This window comes from Camellia sinensis, chromosome 10 (genome assembly GCF_055761805.1).
Source record: "Camellia sinensis isolate YWXY chromosome 10, ASM5576180v1, whole genome shotgun sequence".
Taxonomy (NCBI): domain Eukaryota; kingdom Viridiplantae; phylum Streptophyta; class Magnoliopsida; order Ericales; family Theaceae; genus Camellia; species Camellia sinensis.
This window is the reverse complement of record NC_138970.1, coordinates 26,070,188-26,079,618: the sequence shown is the minus strand read 5'-3', so window position 1 is coordinate 26,079,618 and position 9,431 is coordinate 26,070,188. Positions and strand designations below refer to the sequence as shown.

The 9,431-nt window shown below is 30.8% G+C and overlaps 1 long non-coding RNA gene across 1 annotated transcript; it reads right to left on the bottom strand.

Moving 5' to 3' along the window:
* Positions 1 to 1,036: 1,036 nt before the first annotated feature.
* LOC114279042 (uncharacterized) lies at positions 1,037 to 5,357 on the bottom strand. The gene is made up of 6 exons (XR_003635146.2): positions 4,980 to 5,357; positions 4,326 to 4,422; positions 4,080 to 4,161; positions 2,681 to 2,816; positions 2,435 to 2,516; positions 1,037 to 1,295 (listed from the first exon to the last, which is right to left on the bottom strand). It is a non-coding gene; the product is annotated as an uncharacterized LOC114279042 (long non-coding RNA).
* Positions 5,358 to 9,431: the final 4,074 nt, after the last annotated feature.

Here is a 9,431-nt window from a genome sequence, read left to right as displayed (position 1 = left end):
TTTTTAACAAGGGGATATTTGTAATTTTTTAAACTACAGGAAACAATTTGTACTTTAAGCAAATCTTAGGGGGTGTATTTGTAATTTATTCATTATTTTAATTAATTTTTTTATTAAAAAATGTATAAAAAATAAAGTTAACAAGAATACAATTTACAATAATTTTTAAATTTTTTTTACTACAAATCTATGTTGCCAAATGAATGTGGCACTAGCTTTTGTTTTAATTTTGTTAATCATATTATTGAATTTTGATGATATTTAAAATATATTAGATATATTATGACTTAATATGATACATATTTTATATCATTTGATACAAAATATTATTTGCTTTGCTACATACTTGTATATATATATACTAGCATATACCCGTGCCTGAAGGCACGGTGTAAATAATGTTGGGATTAGAATATAATTGTAATCCCAATACTATTTAATAAATTATCAATTATTAATTTAATATAATTGTAATCCCAACCCTTCTTGTCTTAAAAATAAATTATCAATTACAGAAATGAAATTATGCCTTCAACCTGAAAATTCCTGTTTCTATACCAAGAAAATGACATAGGCAAACAACCATTGTTGAGCTTTGGTGACCCACCACAAAACAAACTCAAAAACATCTATCTAAGTTCACAGAAGCTGTGGGAGTTTCCAATCAAATGAAGGGATTTGAAATTAAACTTTATAAGAACATAGGCGAGTTTTCAAATGAAATTCAATTAACGCCCAAATAGTTTTATTTTAGTTTAATTACGTGTTTATGCGATCTTTAAGTTGTTGTTATGTTATTTCTTTTACAGTCAACAATAAAGTAAAAAGTTTTGCGAGCAAGTAAAGAACAAAGTTTTTCAACAATCAAAGCAAATGCAAACTCAATGTTTGAACTTTCAAGGAAGGAGAAAAAAAGAAGCTTGAAAACAAAAACCTATTTGGTAAATTTTTGACAAATTTTCTACAGACTTAAAAGCCTAAAAATAAAACGTCCACTGTTTAATTGAGATTGAGATGGGCTCAACTCCAAAATACATTATTATTAACTCCAAAATTGGACATATCTCTATAAAGTTACATGTCAAATAGAAAGGGAAGCACTGTGTGCTGTACATGAAATCTTAGAAGTAATACAAAATATTATCAACCAACAAATACAAACAACAAATCCGTCAGGATTCAGAATTCAAAAAACATAATTAACCAACAATAGCGATCAAGAGCAGAAAAAGGGAAATTCAAGAGACAATGTAAAATACCTCTGTTTTGGTGTTGAACGATGGGTCTTGAAGCCACTGTTGGGAAATTAAAAACATTAAAAAAATTTGAGTTATTGACATAGAATGGTAAAGCTAAAGGAGCCTCAAGAAGGTCTATTAGTGTGTCCCCAATCTGGGAGTCCTTTGCATTATATATAGGCCAATCAGTAGTGATGGGTCATCACTCATGTCCTTCTATGTGTGTCCATCTCTCACCTCACCCTTTGCCTTATTCTATACAAACATTCATATTCAACTTTACAAAACATTCATATTCAAGCAAACCCACAAAACATTGTCATAGAATTGCATATAATTGGCATTTATGTCCTGATTTGAACCTTTGTTATTTGGCATAGGGAGTTTAGTTATAGTCCAGTTTATATTATTCTCATAGGGAGTATAGTTATTTGGCATTTATGTCCTGATTTGAACCTTTGTTATCTCATAGAATTGCATATAATTGCATGTAATGTATCATTATTTGGTTGGTTAAGAGTTGAAATTGATACTGTTAAGTGTACATTTGTCATTTATGCCTGATTACAACATAATTGTCATTTGGTTCAAAGTTGAAATGGACACAATTTAGTGTAGGTCGACTTATTATATCATGCATTCAAGCAAAAAATATCATGAATTCAAGTTGGAGGTTGATTAGTTTTGGAATCAACCAAGACCAAGAACATCTCCAAGACCCGACCCCTGCTATGTAGTAAATTTAGAGAAAATATTTTAGGGTCTTAAACATTTTACTAAGAACATCTCCAACCCTTCATCAATTTTATACACTGGACTATACATGTATATATATGAAGTGAAACCCATTTCAGACCCAAAACTTTTTAAAAATGAAAATATCCAAATTCAAAATCTATTTCAAAATCTATGAAAATATAGAGTGTATAAACTGGGTTTATATATTCAAAGTCTATGAAAATATATTCAAAATCTATGAAAAATGAAAAAATTTGTCTAACAAACTATTTTTGAAAATATTGTTCTTAAGAAACATTTCTAAACTTTTTTTTTTTTAATTTTTCAAGAATGTTTTCACACCAAAATGGAAAAGATGTGTGTTTATGAATTTGTCATTGTTTTCAAAAACCCATATAAAAACAAAAACAATAATGAAAAAAAAAATTGAAATCCATATTGAACAATAGTGAACTTACAAAATCATATGTTTGGTTAATGTGGTTCACTCGATAGAATTCCTCAACAGTTTGTTGTCTTTCACTCTTTGCATCATAGTCCCTGTCAAGTTTTTTCATGTTAGAATTCATCTCGTCAATTCGGCTAAAACTTGATTGATTTATAGCCCTAATTGCTACATGATGCAACTTCCATTTTTGCTCATACCGATTATAAATATAAAAAAAAAGGGGGGAAAAAGGGAAAAAAAACAAAATAAAACTGACCTAAATTAGTGGCCAAATGAATTGATCTCTGGGGCATCAAACCCAGTATCTTGCACAGATTTTGGAATTGGAAATCCTTCATGCAAAACCAAGTCATTGTTATCAAAAAGAACCCTCTTATCCTCCCCTTGTGAACCTGTCAATAAAATTAAAAAAAATAAAAATAAAAAATAAAAAATTATGAAATTGATTTTCTATACTGATCATGACAACAATCAAAGTATGTATCCAAAATGTATACAGAAACATGTTTTATAAAAACAAAAACAATAAAAACATACCCATATCAGGTTCCTCAAGTGAAACCCATTTCAGACCCAAAACTTTTCAAAAATGAAAATATCCAGTTTCAAAATCTATGAAAATATCCAGATTAAAAACTCATTTCAAAATCAACCCAACCAAACACCCACATATAAAAAATATCCAGATTCAACTTTACAAACCCACAAAAAATTTCAGATTCAAGCAAAAAAATATTCAACTTTACAAAACATTCATATTCAAGCAAACCCACAAAACATTCTCATAGAATTGCATATAATTGGCATTTATGTTATTTGGCATTTATGTCTTGATTTGAACCTTTGTTATTTGGCATAGGGAGTATAGTTATAGTCCAGTTTATATTATTCTCATAGGGAGTATAGTTATTTGGCATTTATGTCTTGATTTGAACCTTTGTTATCTCATAGAATTGCATATAATTGCATGTAATGTATCATTATTTGGTTGGTTAAGAGTTGAAATTGATACTGTTTAGTGTATATTTGTCATTTATGCCTGATTACAACATAATTGTCATTTGGTTCAGAGTTGAAATGGACACGATTTAGTGTAGGTCGACTTATTATATCATGAATTCAAGCAAAAAATATCATGAATTCGAGTTGGAAGTTGATTTGTTTTGGAATCAACCAAGACCAAGAACTTCTCCAAGACCCAACCCCTGCTGTGTAGTAAATTTAGAGAAAATATTTTAGGGCCTTAAACATTTTACTAAGAACATCTCCAACCCTTCATCAATTTTATACACTGGACTATATATGTATATATATCAAGTGAAACCCATTTCAGACCCAAAACTTTTTAAAAATGAAAAGATCCAGATTCAAAATCTATGAAAATATAGAGTGCATAAACTGGGTTTATATATTCAAAGTCTATGAAAATATATTCAAAATCTATGAAAAATGAAAAAAATTTGTGTGACAAACTACTTTTGAAAATATTGTTCTTAAGAAACAGTTCTAAACTTTTTTTTTTTTAATTTTTCAAGAATGTTTTCACACCAAAATGGAAAAAATGTGTGTTTATGAATTTGTCATTGTTTTCAAAAACCCATATAAAAACAAAAACAATAATGAAAAAAAAAATTTGAAAACAATAGTGAACTTACAAAATCATATGTTTGGTTAATGTGGTTCACCCGATAGAATTCCTCAACAGTTTATTGTCTTTCACTCTTTGCATCATAGTCCCTGTCAAGTTTTTTCATGTTAGAATTCATCTCGTCAATTCGGCTAAAACTTGATTGATTTATAGCCCTAATTGCTACATGATGCAACTTCCATTTTTGCTCATGCCGATTATAAATATAAAAAAAAAGGGTAAAAAAAAGGGAAAAAAACAAAATAAAACTGACCTAAATGAGTGGCCAAATGAATTGATCTCTAGAAATCCTTCATGCAAAACCAAGTCATTGTTATCAAAAAGAACCCTCTTATCCTTCCCTTGCGAACCTATCAATAAAATTTAAAATAAATAAATAAATAAAAAAATTATGAAATTGATTTTCTATACTGATCATGACAACCATCAAAGTATGTATCCAAAATGTATACAGAAACATGTTTTATAAAAACAAAAACAATAAAAACATACCCATATCAGGCTGCTCAAGTGAAACCCATTTCAGACCCAAAACTTTTTAAAAATGAAAATATCCAGTTTCAAAATCTATGAAAATATCCAGATTCAAAACTCATTTCAAAATCAACCCAACCAAACACCCACATATCAAAAATATCCAGATTCAACTATACAAACCCACAAAAAATTCAGATTCAAGCAAAAAAATATTCAACTTTACAAAACATTTAGATTCAAGCAAACCCACAAAACATTCAGATTCAACTTTACAACCAAATCCCAGATTCAACACAACTTTACATTCAGATTCAAATTCAGATTCAACACCCAGATTCAACACAACTTTACATTCAGTTTCAGATTCAGATTCAAATTCAAGCAAACCCACAAAAAATATCATGAATTCAAGTTGGAAGTTCTAGTTTACCTTGCAAGGGGAGAGAGACGAAAGAGGAGGGTGACAGGAGAAGAGGTGGTCGGTGGTGTCGGTGGTCGTCGGCGTCGCACGGGATGGGCTCCGATGAAGGTAGAGAGAGAGAGTTCAAAAATTGAAATGAGAGAGAGAGAGAGAGGAGATGAATACCTGTGATGGAGAGGGGGGAGAGAGATATTTTCAGACCATCAGAGGGAAATAAAGCCGTTGATGCTTAAATCTCTTCCCCATCAACCATTGATGGAGAGAGAGGGAAATAAAGACATCTCAACCATTGAAGTTGAGATGAGACAATTTAGACCATTGGATTAAAATGTATCTCACATACATTTTAAGACATTTTCAAAAAGCCTCTTGTCTTATTATATAGATATATATATGATGCATTCAAATGTAAATATTATTTAAATAGATTTTATTGTATATTATATAATATTTTAATAAAAAATTACTGTTTACTTTTTGAAAATCAAAGTATTGTGCAAGTAGTACTTTACTGGTCATCAAAAGTGATCTTTGGCTATAATTTGAAACTCTTGCCTGCAAATTTGAAAGAGAAAAAACTGTAGCTGCGTGCCTGTCTCCACGTGATCTGAGTTGCAAAAGTCAAACGAGAAGTGCCTCCTCTCCTAAACGGAGGTGGTGTCTGTTTGGCAGAACTTAAAAGCAGCTTATTTCAGCTTTCAGTTTAATTTAAGCTATTTTGATGTGTTTAGTTTAGCTTATAGCTTATAGCTTATAGCTTTTTGGAAGTCAGAAATCAGCTTATTCTTTGAGTGGGGCAGGAGATACTTAATTTATAAGTCAGAAATCAGCTTATGTTCATAGTTATAAGTTATAAGCTGTTTAGGCATAAGCTATAAGCACTTTCCCACAGCTCTACCAAACAGGGCCATAATTTTTTATTATAAAAGAAGTATTTTGCTTAGAGAAAAATAAGAAGTGACGAAGAGAAAAATCTGTAATATTGAAGTATTCTCAGATATTATGTTGTGTGTTTTTAGTGATTTATTATTCATTTTGAGAGAAAATTTGTTGAGAGTTTGAGTAAAATTGTAAAAGGATTTTCTATTTTCTTATTATTATTGTAAAAGAGAGAGTTTTGTGAGTAATTTTTTGGGATAAAACTAATTGGGTTAGATATAACTAGGCACCGAATTCAAAACTTGTTGGTTGGAGAGATTGGGTTTGATCATTTGTTGTGAAGATTCACTAACACTCGCGAAACTAGTGGTATATTACTATTTGAAGAATAGTGGAGAAATTCTAAACAAGGATATTTGGGAAGTGGATGTATGTTTGGGTTAAGTCGAATCACCATAAATCGTTGAATTTGCTTTATCTTCCCTTTGCTCATTTTATTTTATTACTATATTTTATATTGTTGAGCATTTTTATTTATTTTATATATTGGGTTGATATTTTAATTTAGCAATTTATTTAGAAATCAATTCACCCCATTTTGGGTTGCCTATCTAGGGTAACAAATTTTATTAAAAACTTAGGAGAAATTATATAAAAAAAAATCTAAAGTTTGATTCTTTTAATTTTGTCAATTTGTTTTTAATGTAAATTATTTATTTATTTTCATTGAAAAAGTTTTTTATTCATTAATTCAACGTAAGTGCACATAAAATGCCTAAAACACTCATTTTTGTTGAATTTAATGACTAAATATAATTTTTTGATCAATTTTACTTAATGAAAATAGGGAAATAATTTAGATTGAAAACAAATTAAAAGATTAAGATTTAAGTTGAAAAAAAATTAAAAAATCATGATTTATTTTATTATAAGGGTTAAAGCATGTTTTTATTTTTATTTTTTGTAATTTTTCCAAAAAAGGATTGGGCTATTTTTTAAAAAGACCTATTCTTAATTGTTATATTTCATTTAAACCATCTTCTTTTTTAATATTCTATTAGGTCCTGTTTAGAGTAGCATGACCAAATCACCCTTTCAATTTTTGTGCATGTTTCCATTTTGAAACCAATACACAATAAAAAAATGACAACAGTTCCTCATTACATGGAGAAAATCTTTCCCTTATTCCATGGAGAAAATCTATCCTCATTTCGAGGGGAATCTTCTCATTTTAAGAAGAAAATTTCCTCTTATTTCATGGAGAAAATCTCTCATTCATTCAAGGGAGAAAATCTCTCCCTGATTCCATGAAAAAAATCTCACATTTCTAAAACCATAAATCGTCTACCATATGAAATCTCTCACTAAATGTTGATGTGAATTTTCATATTACAAATATGCGTTGGTAAATAACATCCCCTCATGGAATCATACACTATGAACATTCACATTGTTTGTGCTAGCATGACTATTTTTTAATGTGAATATTAACATGAATTGTGATTTGTGAGTAATGCATTGTTGATGTTGTCCCAAACTCGCCTCTATAGGTTTAGCATCATAATTGGCCAGTAATCTAGGGATTACCGAAGGCCTCTGAATAGATTGACAGAATAAGGGGCTTGCGAAAGTAATTATACAAACATATAATGTCCATAGAGCTGTGCAGATATATATGGGACAGAAAATTTAAAACTTAATTTACATAAATATGACGTCATTTTATGTACAGATATAACAAAAAAAGACCTAGCCCAATATACAGATAAACAGAAAGTCTTGAACAAACTTAAACAAAAGAAAATAAAAAGACTTAAGCTTGATCCACAATCACGACCACAAGACACTTCAGGAACCTCCTCGGGAGACACAAAGGTTGGCCGACAAAACAGATGCCAGGCAGCAGCTTAGGCTTGGTCACATACTTGCTCACCTACATAGATGAATAATACAATGAGCGGGAGCCCAGTAAATAATAATAGAGTAAAGATTTTATGAATGATGTCCATAACAGATTTAGAAATCAAAATTCAGATCAGTAACAAACTCATATTCATAGTCATAATCAGAGTTCACATATGATCATACATGGTATATCCATTAACGCTAACAAATTTGATGACCCATAATTATATGGGACGCGGTACTGATGACTCATGTGCACAGAGACGTTCATAAATATTCACATGACGATGACCCATAAAAGACCTGAGGACCCGTAAAGGGACGTAAGATATCATATGATACTAAGGATGCCACGAATACATCAGAAAATTGGACAATCATTCATTTAATCACAAAATAGCATTTCAGAAAATAGATCATATCATATCAGTCAGAAGATACTTAAAGTTTAACATAACTTTACAGAGTTATTACTCACAGATAGCTCCAGTAGCAAAACAGATGTAGCAAACAGATCAGACAGTCTACGTCGTGTGACCTACACAAACATATAATGGATACACATTGAAACACATGCTCAGAAAAATATGTAACTTATTTCTTTTCTATCTTGGTGTGTTTCTAATCCTTATCCTCATTATTATGTCTTAATTAAGGCTTAGGAATGCCTAGGATGAAATGAGGATGCCAAAATGTAAGTTGAAGCACTTAGCCAAAATTCTGAAAGCAGGATAGTTCGTTCGAGTGCAACTTTGGTTGTTCGAGCAGACTCTTTGGTCTGCAAAACTTCTAAGAGCTCTCATTTTATGCTTAAGCGAAGAGCTTGGTCACTTGAGCCACGATGGAAAACAAAGGGTGCCCACTTGAGCGCTGGTTCTGTTGCTCAAGCTAAGGCCTACGTCTGTAAAAGTATTGGGAGCTCGAATTTTACGCTCAAGAGAACTTTGTGTCACTCGAGCCAAGGTACAAAACAAAGGGTGGTCGCTCGAGTGCAGGTTTGGTTGCTTGAGCGATGATGCAGAATTTTGAAATTTCTAGATTGCTGTTCAAGAAGCAAAACTCAAATTCAAAGCTTCAAAACATATCATTTGGGCCCAAAACTTGAAAACATGTCTAAACTTGTATACCATCATGAATTGAAAGCCATTTCACAAAATCAAGGCCCAAAAGCAAATGAATTATTCAAAACAACTCTTGAAACTTTGAAAACATAATATGCATGCAATGGTATGAACTCCAACTTTCCAAAACATGATCAATTGAGATAAAATGTCATGAAATGTGATGAATTCTCAAAACCAAGCTAGAATTATTACATGAATGAGGAAGTTTCTTGGAAAACATCCTTAAAATCGTATGAAATACACATGTGTGTATACAATGTGTTTGATTCTTACATAATTAAGGTGATCCTAACATGTTTTCTTCAATCTTATATAAATACTCCTACACAACTCATGAATTCATCTTCCATAGGTTTATGTACAAGAATTAGAAGAGCAACTCACACCTAGAGTATGAATTCAAGGCGTTTAAGCTTAATTCTCCAAGTCTTCTACCAATCCCTTTCTATTTCCTCTTTTCTAAGCTTTGATCTCAATCTCCCAAGTTCTCTCTCTTTCTCTCTCTCTCTCTCTCTCTCTCTCTCTCTCTACGTTTGGTGTCTCAAAGATGATG